Source organism: Aphelocoma coerulescens, assembly GCF_041296385.1.
Source record: "Aphelocoma coerulescens isolate FSJ_1873_10779 chromosome Z unlocalized genomic scaffold, UR_Acoe_1.0 ChrZ, whole genome shotgun sequence".
Taxonomy (NCBI): domain Eukaryota; kingdom Metazoa; phylum Chordata; class Aves; order Passeriformes; family Corvidae; genus Aphelocoma; species Aphelocoma coerulescens.
Window position 1 is genome coordinate 43,015,342 of NW_027184085.1, and position 11,838 is coordinate 43,027,179.

An 11,838-nucleotide genomic window follows, 5' to 3' on the forward strand; every position below is an offset into this window, starting at 1 on the left:
CAGGTGTCTGGGCAACCCCTCTGGAAATCTCAGCCACTATTTTAGACAAGCTGGAGACCACATAGAGAAACCCTGCTGGATAAAATAATAAGAAGGTGGTATCTTTGACATCCTGGGGAAACCGGATACTTTCAAAAGGTGACGTGGCCAGATCTGAAGGGGAAAAAGGAGATGAAGGGCTGGGAATTATCATCCCCTGCTTTTCCCCTAACACACTGGGTGTAATTGCTAATACATTCCAAAAGGAAACTACCAAGGCCAGAATGGAAAAACAACATGACATACACATTCTACATGGTTTCCATTATGTCAGCCAAACTTCAAGAAATCACTAACACCAGGCATATCAAAATGGCAGTCCTGATTCTTATTCCTGACTTATAAAAAGTGTAAGTCAGGGACCTGACTGCCCATAGCTGTGGACATGTACTTATGGTTAGGTTCCACAGAAAAATTATTAAATCAAACAGCATAGTCTTACTGCTGTACCTCAATACAAAGTGATTCAAAGCAAAATGTTGGGTGTTTTTCCACTTTCATGTGCCCCTTAAGCTGGGCACCAAATTTATGTCTCGATTTTTGAGACAAAACTTCAGGAGGAAACACTCTGGAATGAGTGTTCCTCCCCTTTTCCTCCGTCAATGAGACAAATGGGTCACAAGGAGTGAAAGTGGGAAAAAGAAACCAAACCGTTTATTAACACACAAACAAAACAGGGCAGAACAGGAGGAAAAAAAACCCTCAAAATACAGCAAACTCCCGGAGAGGGACCAGACACCTGGGCTCGGACCAGCCGGGGCCACCCCACGGGCCCGCTGGGGCCACCCGCAGGCTCCCCGGACCAGCGAGGAGGGAAGGGAGGCAGTGAGGCAAGGGGAAGGGAAAGAAAAGAACAAGAGAAACCAACAGAACCTTTTTCCAGAGAGCCAGAACACAAAAGAAACCCAAAGATCAACCCATCGCTCCCGGCGCACTCCCTCCCGAGCCCTGCCGAGCCCCAGAGCCCCCGAGCCGTCGGGCTGAGCCCTTGAACCGACCCGCACTCCATCCTTGGGCATTGAACAGACGGTTAAGGAATAAAGTGGCCTCATAACATCACCCCAGGACAGTTTCTAATGGATGTCATCTTAACTCTGACTTCTATCATGGCTTCCACTGAATTCATTAAGCTTCTCAAGTCAAAAACATGACATTCCCAAATTTTTCCTCACATATTAAATATAATCGCCTTTGTCAAAAATGTGCACTTCATGTGAGTTATGATCTGATAAAACTTCAGGAAATTGCACTATAAAAAGTGGAGCATGTGCTGCACTCAGTCAAAGATTACTCAAGACAGACAGGTACCTTCTATAAACTATTACTGTTAATTGAAACTGATATTGCTGAAACGGGGAGGATTTCTGAAGGGTCAATAAATGGTGATGGTGATGATGATATTTAATGGCATCCTATTTCCAGGAAAGGCATCCTGACCTCACAGGTTTTAGCAGGTTATCAAATGGAATTGCTTTGATTAGACTTTGAGCTGCAAACTGATTGTTCCCATGATGGGAAATATACTTGAAAATATAGTTGACAAAGCAAGCCTTGTTCGATTCCTTTGACATTTGCTCAAAAACAAATCCTGTGACTGGAAACATTCTGCACCAGCTTCTGCCAGCAAGGTGCTCTAAGCCATTCTGACTCTGACAGCCATTTCCTAGCTTAAGTGATATTTGTATCCTCACCTTTTCTCATTAACAAGTTGATAACCTACTTTCCAGGGTAAGCTGTAAATTTCTTCCTGATTTTTAATACTTACCTGCATAACCATCACATGCAGTGCGTCTGTGCATGGACCCCATGGAGGTAGTCACTTGTGCACCCTGTCACTACACTTCTCCATCCTCTCTTTGTGTGACATTTGGCTGTATCAAATAATCCTTTTCTTCTCTTGGTAAAGGAAGACAAACAAATCTTCACAGCAGTTATTTCTCTCTGTCATCCTGCATTTCTTCAAGATATATATTTCTTGCTAGGTCTGGAAGCACAACTTGCCTATTTGAAAATGTAGTGCCATAGTTGGCTGTGGGGTACCAACAGCACAAGAAGTGACTGTCAGGTAATCTCCTGTGACCCAAGTGCTGGCGTAAATTAGAGCAGCTATAGGATAACTGCCATGTGTACTCACCAGCTGAGTGAGACTAGCAGAGAAATTCTTTTGTCAGTGTTATGTTACAGTTTTGCTAGCTCCATACCATTCAGAAAAAGTGAAGATAATGGCCTAACAGCCTCTCACAGCCTCACTGTGGCCTGTTAGCAACCATTATTCCTATTCTCCTGCTCTACTGATACAGGCACTGTCAATTTTGCAGCCTTCTCTAAGCCTTTTAGATGTGGATTGTAATCCCAGTAACAAAGTTTACCTAAGTGGATAGTTCTCAGTCCTACTCTCACAACAGCTGCAGAAATCCTGCTGCCTGCAAACCTGTTCAGTGTTCAGTGTTCAAGCAACCTGCCCCCCTTCCCCTGAAGCTGGGAGCAGACCTTTCTAAACTCAGCAATCACCACCACTTTACCAGGGCTGAAGTTTTATAAAGAACTCATAAAAGCACATAAGAAAATTGGCTTTAAATTTTTTTAAGCTTTCAGTATAATTATGTCCAGTAAGCCAAATCCTTTGCATTCATAATATGCCTTCTCCTAGATTACGATTTTTACACCACTTTTCCAAAAGTAGATCTTACCCTTGCCACAACAGCAAAGACACTACAAAGCTTTTGAGAAAATTTAGGCATTTCAAGTGATCTCTAGTGTAGCTTTAATCATCCAAATAATGTCATCCAAATGACAGTCATCCCTTACTCTATTCCAATTTCCTGCAGAATTCCATTTTAATAAAAAAACTCCCTGCAGAAAATCTTAAAAATCCTCTATTAAAGCCTTCTGTAAAGACAGGTTCATCTATAAATGGCCCATGACATAGTACAAATTCCTTCAGTCTTACTCTCAGAATGAGGGCAGATGAAGAGGCAACTGTGATCCACTCATACGGCTGAGTGACAGTGGTAGAGATTTCAAAAATCCTTTCTAAAATTAGTGGTTTTTTTTTTAAATTATCACAGAAGTATGGTTTATGTAGAATATGGCCTACTGCAGTCTATCTTACCAATCTGATTAATGAATCCTCTCTTAGAGCAAATGGCACTTTCTGAATAATTTCATTTTGATAGAGACCTTCTTCAATATAGAAGTGAGCTTGCGTATCAAAATAACATAAACATATCCTGCTTTGAAGGACTGCTTTCAGTTTCTCAGAAACTAATTGGAATTTTAGAAAAGGCAAGTGGTTCTACAATTTTTTATCTCTTTATGCCCAACGAATCTCATCCATTCAAGGTGTGTGACAAAGAACAGTTCACAACAAATTTTGTTGGAGGAGAAGATGGAAAATACTAAATAATCGTAAGTTAACTACTACTACTGTGGTACTACTTAGGCTTCTATGTCAAGTAGTAGAAACTTTATGCCACACTGGTGTTGCATGTTGGGCAGGAATCATATTAGCATTGTGCTCCTCCTTTAGTACTGAAATGCTCTCAAAGATCGTTTGGAAGTTAGGTTATGGCTTTATGTGGTCTGACTCATGTCAAAATTTGGTGAGTGAACACAGAAAGATCGTGTGAATATGCAACTGTGGTGATAAGGAAAATCTCTCTAATTCCAGAGACATGTAAAACAATCTGTGTTACTGACACTACTGTGTGAACTCTGAAATTGCTACAGTAATCTGGAATGTACAGCTTGCCATTACAAGATCACTTGTTTTTTAGTTATAGGAAACCTTAGAGAATTTTATATTGAGTTCTAACAGGTGCTTCAGTATTGCAGTTATTCTTTAATAGCTTCATAAAACTGTCATTTTTAGCTCATCCTAACTGTCAAATGCCACCAGCATTAATTTAATTGGTCACTTGCTGCCTTCCAGAGTTTTTACCTTAACTGATCTGGTTTGAAAGCCTTATAATGACACAAATTTGGCATCTGTTTGTTGCCACGACTATTGACCAACACATTCAGCCTGTTAAAATGACCCATAGTAGACAAAAAAGAAAGATTATATAGAGCAGTAACTGAAGGAGCTATTTGTTCCCTTTCATAGGAGGAAATGTCACTGCCTAAAATAACCCTCAAGAACTGACAGATTCTCTTATATATATAATCCAAATGGATAGCAATACATACAGAACACTTTCTATCAGTGTCAGTGACATTTGCCTTAGCACTTCTTTTGTCATCAGGAAAGTATTATTGCTCTTTGGTGCTTTAGACTAGGTTTGCAGGAACTGAAGTTCAGCCAAAGTTTGTCTATAATTACTTGATGTTATTAAAAAAGTACATGGAAGGGGCAAATAAATTCACTATTCAATAGCAGTTTGATCACAATCCCAGGTTTTGAAATCCCAAATATGCAATATCTTAGTTTATCAATATAAGTATCACAGCATTTAACAGATATCTCTGGGCACACTGGTGGTCAACTTACTGTCTCAGTCCAGTCCTCAGCAGGTAGCTGACTTCTTAACGACAGCAGCACAGCAGCTGATCTTAGAAATATCAATAAAAAGGCTTCTCTGAGATGCTCCATACCTCTTCTGCCTGCTCATTTTCTTGCCCCTGTGACATATTTGCATCATTGAGTATCTTAGTGACTGCTGAAGGACAAGACAGGTCCTGGACAGGAATTTTTTTTGCACCTGTATTCAGTCCACAGATGTTTTTCAATCCAGCAGAGTTTCTAGCTGTACAAATTACATGTGAAAACAAATTCAGATTACAAAGTCAAAGAGAAATCAGTGGATTCTAGCCATCTTTGAGCAGGGTTTGGGGAAGGAGATAATTCAAGTGAGCCACCAGGGCTTCACTTCTTGCCTGACCAACCCACTGGCCTTCTACAATGGAGTGACTCCATCACTGGACAAGAGAAGAGCTAGGGATATAGTCTACCTGGACTTCTGTAAAGCCCTTTATGTGGTCCACCACAACATCCTTTGTTCTAAATTGGATTTGATGGGTGGACTGTTCAGTGGATGAGAAGTTGGTTGGATGCTGGCATCCAGAGGGTAGCAGTCAATGGCTCAGGGTCCTGATGGAGATCAGTGGCAAGTGGTGTCTCTCAGGGGCCCATACTGGGACCAATGCTATTGAATATCTCCATTAATGACACAGATGAAGGGATCAAGTGAACCCTCAGCAAGTCTGCAGATGACATCAAGATGAGGGGTGCAGTTGACACACCTGAAGGATGGGATGCCATCCAGAGGGACCTGGACAAGCTCAAGAAGTGGGCCCATGGGAATCTCATGAGGTTTAACAGGACCAAGTGCAAGGTGCTGCACCTGGGTTGGAGCCACCCTCGGTATCAGCACAGGCTGGGGATGAACAGATGGAGAGCAGCCCTGGGGAGAAGGACTTGGGGGTGCTGGTGGGTGAGAGGCTGGACATGACCCAGCCATGGGCACTCACAGCCCAGAGAGCCAAACGTGTCCTGGGCTGCATCCAAAGCAGCGTGGGCAGCAGGGGAGGGAGGGGATTCTGCCCCTCTGCTCTGCTCCGCTGAGACCCCACCTGGAACACTGCATCCAGCTCTGGGGTCCCAGCACAGGAAGGACCTGTAGGAGTAGGAGGAGGTCCAGACATGTTCAAAGGGTTGGAGCACCTCCTCTATGAAGACAGCCTGAGGAGTTGGGGTTGTTCATCCTGCAGGAGAAGGTCCCATGGAGACCTTACAGAAGCATTTCAGTACCTCAAGGGGGCCTATAAGAAAGATAAGGACAAACTTCTTTGCCGGTTCTGTTGCGATAGGATGAAAGATAATGGTTTCAAACTGTAAGAGAGCTGACTTACATTAGATATAAGGAAGAGGGTTTTGTTTCAGTAAGACTGGTAAATTACTGAACGAGGTTGCCCAGGGAGGTCAGAGATGTCCCATCCCTGAGAACAGGTCAGGTTGGATGGGGTTCTGATCTAGCTGATGATGTCCCTGGTCACTGCAGTCCTGGGCTGGACTAGATGGCCTTTAAAGCTCACTTCTAAGCTAGACTGTTCCATGATTCTGTGATTTTCAGAGGTCCCTCCCCATCTCAGCCATTCTGTGATTGTGAATGATTCCATAAGATGGAATGTCTATGGAGCTAAGCACTTCCACTTCTTCAGTGTTTTTTCTCTCAGTTTCCAAGACTTTTGCATTCTTTTGACACTAAGCCCTTTAATACCTGCTGAATCAGTGAGTCCCGTGTACTTCAGACCCAGTTTTGGAAATGCATTTTAAATCTGGAAAGGTTTTGTGTTTCTGTTCCTGGCAATAAACTCAAGATGTCATAAGAAGGGACTGAAGGAAGTGGTAATAAAATTCAGGATTTAAAGAGAGTGACAGCCAAATGGCTTGCAACAGAGCTGGGAACTAATGCAAAAAAATGCTGTACTTCAGCAATTTTACACATCAGTGATATCATTACAGTGTCTAACTTCATATTTGTATGAATTAACTAGAAAGACTCTGAAATATAATTTTATCTGGGATATATGATTTTGGTTTAAATCCATAAGCTCATAACATAGTTTGTGTGAATAATTAAATTCATTGGTATGATGATATTTAGTTCTCTAAATTTGTAATCAGTACCTAAGTACAGCAGAAGCTAGAAATTGAAAGTATGAGGGAAAGAAAGATGGGACAAGACTGTAGAAGTTCCTGCTGACTGCCAACTTTTTGTAATTGGGGGACATTTTAACAACAAAAAGATAAATTCAGATGTGTGATAGCATTGGTACTGCCATTTTGTTTACCACTATACTTCAAGTGTTAGTATTAAAGAGGTCTCCCATACTTTTTACTCAGTTCAGAAACACAAAATCCCAGTAACACAGTATCTTACTAGATATTTACCAAGCAGGGTAGGGGCAAAACAACGGGAAAGCAAATGTACGTACTTCATGCTCTGAAAAAAGGCAAACAAAAGAAAAAATATTTTAGTATTAGCTTGGATTTTGGTCCCTCAGCCCCACTGAGGTAAAGCAGTGGGATGCAGTGCTACAGAAATACTTTTCGTAATATTTCACTTGTTTCTTGAATGGCACTATGAAGCATTCTGTACCCAGGGCACAAGTTACATTTATGCTAGCATGTCAGTTGCTTTTTATTAAATATTTTTTTTCAATTTTTCCTTTCTTCCAGCAGTTTCTTTCCTTTTATTTCTTGTGCTTTTTTTTCACACATAACTTTAATGTCTACTGTAATTCAAATTTGTGTTTAAACAGGTACTCTGTTTTCTGCACTGTATCTTCTCCTTCCTTTCAAATCTATGTCCTTTAATTACTTGCTCTTGCCCTTACATATCAAGGCTAGTAAAATTGCTTATACACACACAATCTTTCTACTTCACATGGAAAAAAAAAATCCATTTTCTTGACTCCTTATACATTTTCCCATACACTTTCTTTCCCATCACCCACCTGTATCTGGTCTTGTCATATACACAACATTTATGCTTTGTTATTAGTACTTCTTTTGCCTAGTCCCAAGCTCAATCCAGGAAGACCTGGTAGCTCCCTGATGAGCACAGCACCGTGTCAAGCCTAAAAGAAAAAGAAGAAATACAATCTTTTCTTTGGTTTCTTGCATGCTCCCTTCTTTGCCCACATCCACATTTCTTTCAGACTGGGCTCTCTCCCAAGGGTGTTCCAGGTTAAGTCTTGATCTCTCTGGTCTCTTTCACACGTGAAGGCAAGGGATCTGCCCTTGTGTCTGTTCCCTAAACATTGCTTGACTGTGGTAAAAGTTATGACTGATACATTTTTACAAGCAAGACAAATCTTCTGCTACCAGCAGCTCTGAAGTGCACAACAGGGTTTCCCATTCAGTTTTACCAGAGACATCTCCCTATAACCTTTTTCGTTAAAAGCACCTGTAGTCTCTGGATGTCCTCCAGTATCAGCACATGCTGGAGGAATGGCTCATTGCTTGGTCCCAGTTAAGAAGATTTGCTCAGCTTCATCAACAGAAAATATTCAGTTGTAACTCATATTCATTCTGCATTTCCTACCAAGCAAAACCATTGTATGAATGCAACAAATAAATTACCATAGGTGAACTTTGTTTCAGCCACACAGCTGTGGTTGCAAGGTTACACAAGCTGAAAACTACTGTCCAGAAGCCTTTGTTTAAAGGAACTTCATCATTTAAAGCAGTGATGTGCCATGTAACAGTGCATTATATGAAGCTACAACAGAAAACTAAAGCATCTTAGGTACAAAGCACTAAAGAATCTGTGACACAAACCTGTCAAAGATCCCACTTAGTTAAATAACAATAAAATTAGCATCATGTCTAAAAAGAGAAGAGGAGGGACAAAACTGCCAGCTCAGCTATCACTTCAAAAAACATGGGCTTGCTGATCAGAACAAATCAGGTATGGAAAGTCTATAGTTTTGATATTGCTCCAGATGGTCCCAGCATTTGCCTCTGCATGTACAAGTGGAACGCTAAGCAAGGGGAAAAGCTTTCAGGAAGAAAGTAAAGCAGAGTTCTTCTTTAAAAGAAGTTTTATCTTCCACTCTCTGAAAATAAAAAAAGACAAACACCCATCTGGATCTAAATCTTTACTATCTATCTTGCCACCTATGAAACATTTTTTACTGCATTCTTCACTTCCTCAAGAGCTGGTAGCTCTGTATTCAGACTTCACTGTGCCTGCTCCTAGATATCACACACTAAGCATTAAGGTGAATCCCCAGATGCCATGATGCCTTGCACAAACTCAGGCTTCTGCTTCTTATGCTGAAATTGTCCTTACCTGGTAGCAGGTCTAAGTTCTGGTTTCGAGGTTGAACTACACCCAGCAGTTCTCTCTCTGGTCACTCACAGAGAGTGATCACTCAACCACAATCTTCAAAGCATTTAGTTAACTTATCTTTTCTCTAGCTAATGGTGTATGGAGAGATGTGAAAAATAAGCAGAGTTTATTGCTCCGTTATTACCCTAATCAAGAGTGAGAGCGAGTTATGAAGTCTTCCCAAATAACCAGTAGTAACAATGTTAATAATCTCAAGCACAAGCATTTTTTTAATTATTCATTTTATTCTTTCCTTTTTTTTTTTTTTAAATGAAATTACTTAAAGGCAATTTACCTGCTCTAAGTAAAAGCATTTGGCACCAATGTTAGCTAGAATACACCTCTTTTAGGTGAACCCATTGAACCCATTGCATTCCTGGAGTGTCCTTTTTAAAGGGGTGCTTACAGTGGGTGTACCCAGATGTTGCAGCAGGAGATGTACTTAATCCACTTGTCTACCACGTGATTATGTCACCAGCCTCTGAATCTGAAGATCTGTCTCTCATGTGTTTAGATAAATCTTATCCAGTAAATCTTGCCTGCCGTATGAAGCTGGATGCTATGCCCATAACTTTGCAGTCACTTAAAATCATTGCTAGACATGGCTGATTTGTGAAGAACACTACCACACTGCAGGCATGTTATACAGAGCTGAGGAGACCTTCCCTCCAGCCCTACAAGAGAAACAAAACTCAGCAGCTTACAGTACATAGTACATCTTAGGATCTCTGCCTACATAACTCCACTAACATCTCCACTAACCTCTCCTACATCTCCACTAAGTAAATACTCAATCAGCAAGGATGCTTTTAATTTATCTTTAAAGTTCCTAAAAATAGCAAACATCTGTTGAATAAGAAGGTGACTAGAAAATAAGGATGTAAAATAACAGTTTGTAGGGTGTCGCTAATATATGCGCTGTCTTACATCTTAATAACCATTATTTCTTTTATTAAAATTATAGAACTGGTAAGTTGTAATTTTTGCCTTTTTTGAAGGCAAAAAAAGGAGATCATTCAAGCAAATCCCCAGATTCTGTTAATGTTCCCAGATGTAAGCATTACAAAGTTCTTGCATTTCCTTGCTTTGGTGCAATACTAGTATGAAGAAGACTAGAGGAAGAAATGAAGTAATAATATTAAGAACACTTTTAACTTACAGTGACAGGCAAATGGAAACAAATTGAAGGACTGGCAACTCATTCACTAAAATATTCTTGTCCAGCAGTTATGCATGGCAGTGAAATCATAAAACTGTAACAGAACTACCATGCTAGCTCAAAAAGTTTCAATTCTGTTGTAATACACACTGTAAATGGGAAGATCCAAAAAAAAGAAAAATACGAAATTGAGAGTGAGTCATGACAAGCCATCTTATTAATCAAGTGAATGAATGCTGACAGAAGAAAATTAAAATTATTCTAAGAAATGAAAGAATTAAAAATGGACTATACATATTACTTACAGATGTACAACAGACTATGACCTTCAGTGATATTCAGTTATTGTAAATAGCTAGACTTAGTGAAACATCTCATTTTCCTGCCGTTTATGACCACTATTACCACTGGTACTGTAACATCATGGCTAATTTTTGTGTGCATCTACCACAGAATTTTTTTTTCTCCTGATTTGTTTCTCTTTTCAAAATAGAGCAGAAATATAAACCTTTCCCCCAGTCAGTGGCTCACCAATTTTTAGTCCTTTTTATTTTTTCCATAAATTTTAACTGATTTCAAGTTGCAGGAAAATAGGATATAGACTACACAAGTGGGATTTTTTTTGTATCTTAAAGAGGCGATCATTCTTTGGAGCAAAATGTTTGATGTAGCAAACTACATCTTAAGAAGTAATTGCAGTGATTAGTTAAGCCAGTTGTTTGAAGTTAACTTCAAAAGAAGTTAAAATTGCTTATTTGTCTCTGTTTAGAACAAGTGGTTTTTAGCTCATGCTGCCTGCAACTCTCCACAGGTACTGAGGATGTGCGCTACACTCCTATGAGTCATTTTACCAGTACTGTAATTTTTTGCAAGAGGCACTGTCAAGTACACAGTAGAGCAAAGGCTCCAGAAGGCACTTTTGTGCACACCTGGTCTTTGGTGAGTGCAGAAGGTGCCTCTCCATGTACTGCTTTTTGGGAAGACCATATGGCACCTTTTTTCCCCACATGTCCCATGATATGGTAGGACCCAAGCACACAATGCAGCACCACAAGCCCCACAAAGTGGAAGGACTGACGGTTTTGCACCTTCCTTCAATGCCCCTTGAGAGCAAACAGGGAAGAGGTGTGGGACCAGGCTCTCTTTTCCCCTGGGGACAGTGAGAAACATGATCTGCACAAGACAACCTGCCACCCGACTCAATGAATCCTCAGTTTGGCGTCCTCCTTTCATTTCTCCCAAGCCCTGATTAAAATGGCCCTTTTGCTTCTCAAGAGCAGCTGGTGGCAGCAAGCACAGCTCTTCTCCTGCACTGGCCTGAGCTGCCAGTTCACAGCTCCAAGGAGAGGCAGCGGGAGCACTGGTGACAGCACAGGGATGACTTGGGCACAAGATGCCAACTCCCGTGGCTGAACCTCACATCTCCCCCTGGCCCTCTGCCTTTCTTCAGCTTAAGAACCAGTACCTTGATGCAGAGTATCCTCATCAAGTCTTGGAAAACCTGATGTTTTTTGTTCACCCAGGAGATGCAAATGCTCTGTTAAATTAAGTACTGTGAATGGGAAAACATGCCATGATGGTTTGGGCATTTCTGAGGTTTCTGAGTACTGAATGTTTTTTTTAAGACTGGCAGTGTCTGAAAAGCCAAAGTGTAAGCAGTTCACCACCCAATTCCCAGCAATGAAACCAGGAAAACTATTCCCAGGGGAAGGAGGTTTGGGGAAAAATTGGTTGTTACGTTCTATTGTGAATTCACTTGTCACGCATTTACAAAGGGACATTATATACATAGAAATTTCATTT